Raw genomic sequence first — 2,034 nt, 5'->3', positions numbered from 1 at the left:
TTTCCTTGGCCATGGCATCAAGTTGTACTTGCATAGATGTGTTAGCATCAACTTGGTGAACACCAGTTGATCTTCTTCTTTCAGCAATTTGAGAGGTCCACTGATTTGCATCTTCAGATAACTCATATAGATTTGTGACTATCTCCTCTGGAGTCTTATTCATAACGGGCCTACAGTTGCATTGCTTATTGTTCTGCAAGTGTAGGGTGTCAATCCATCCCAAAAGTATTGGAGTTGCATCCAGAGTTCAATTTCACTATGTTGGCACTTTTGCACTATCTCCTTAAACCTCTCCCGGGCTTCGAACATAGTTTCAGTCTCGTTCTGGAAAAAGCTATGGATTTCTCTTCTAAACTTGCCCGTCTTAGCTGATGAGAAATATTTGTCAAGAAATTTTCTGGTCATCTCATCTCATGTTCTAATCGATCCATTAGGCAAGCTCTGAAGCCGTTGCTTTGCATCATCTTTGTGAGTGAAGTGGAATGCCCTTAAGTAAGCCGCATCTTGTGACACACCATTGTATTGAAATGTGTTCATAATCTCTTCGAAGTCCATTAGATGACTGTTTAGGTCTTTGTTCATCTTTCCTCTGAAGACATGCCACGACCCAAAAATCACTAGTTGTGATGACACCTAACTCGACCCGCTAGGTAGGCCAACTAACAGTCAATACAATCCAAATGAAATTGTAGGAAAATAAAGAAGAAATATCTGAACTTTTACAAATTAACCCAAGAACTGGTAGTACAAATCATGAGCTTCTAAGACTTAGAATTTAAACAGTTGATACAAATAATTACACGATCTGTTTGAAATCTACATAAACAGATTAACAAAATCTAAAGCCACCAAGGACAAGTGATAGCTATATCCGGAATGCATGATCATCTTTAGGGTCAGCTCCAGACATCACCAGCAGCTCCGCTCCAAAAGTCTACACGCAAGGGGCAGAAGTGTAGTATGAGTTCAACCGACCCCATGTACCCAGTAAGTATTTTGTCTAACCTTGTCGAAGTAGTGATGAGGCTTTTTAGTAAAAACTTGCTCACTAATAAAAATCTGTACTGAAATCTAGCTATAGAACTATACTACAGTATAACATGATAGAGTACACAAAACTAATGTACAAAACAATAACAGTGTACTAGAAGAGATCACAATTCAACAGTTTCCAATATCTCAACCAATCTTTTCTTTAGAGCGAAACCAATAAATCACAATAGTCACCCCAAAATTTACCCTCTAAGGAATATACTCTGATATCAAGTCAATCGCATGGCAACACCCTTTGTGCATTTATCTCATCCTCACCAAATATGCATACAACAGTACCAACCGGATGGCAGAATGCCGATAACAGTAATGATAAAGTAGGAAATACGCAAGTAGCAATAATGAACGAGAATGTACATAAGGGCATCAGTAACAGACTAGGCGGAAAGCATAGAGGTGATGACAACAATCAGGAAAAGGAATGTAACTTCAACTAACTAACACGGTGGAGGTATAAATACAAATATAACAAATAAGAGGAGAGCATGTGATATTTATACGTTAATGAGTAGAAGCAAGAATGACTAACACGGTAGAAGGCATGTACTAAGTGCAACCAAAATAGATACGACAAAGATATAATTATGACGGCAGGAAGTAGGCATGGTATTTGCAAGTTTAGCAAGTAGAAGGCATGAGTGACACAATAACAAATAAGATAAAGAACAAGAACAGGGCATTAACGACAAGTCACTTAAGAACCATAAATACAACAATAACAACTCAATGTAACGGCATGAACGTATACACAAAGGAATGATATCACAATATAATGCATGTCCCTTATCCTCACCTGCACGGAAACTCCCATCGTGCTATGAACTCATGACAATTTAAAGCATGATAATAAAAATGAAATGGCACGGCATCATCCTTCGTTCTTTTACTCACAAATGATATGGCACGGCATCACCCTTCGTGCTTTTACTCATAAATAATATGGAACGGCATCACCCTTCATACTTTTACTCACAAATGATA

General features: G+C 38.1%; 1 non-coding gene across 1 annotated transcript; it reads left to right on the top strand.

The window, feature by feature from the left end:
* Positions 1 to 250: 250 nt before the first annotated feature.
* LOC117278528 (small nucleolar RNA R71) lies at positions 251 to 357 on the top strand. The gene has a single exon (XR_004508897.1). It is a non-coding gene; the product is annotated as a small nucleolar RNA R71 (small nucleolar RNA).
* Positions 358 to 2,034: the final 1,677 nt, after the last annotated feature.

The sequence above is a fragment of the Nicotiana tomentosiformis genome, chromosome 1, assembly GCF_000390325.3.
Source record: "Nicotiana tomentosiformis chromosome 1, ASM39032v3, whole genome shotgun sequence".
Classification (NCBI taxonomy): Eukaryota; Viridiplantae; Streptophyta; class Magnoliopsida; order Solanales; family Solanaceae; genus Nicotiana; species Nicotiana tomentosiformis.
This window is presented reverse-complemented; position numbering and strand designations above follow the sequence as displayed.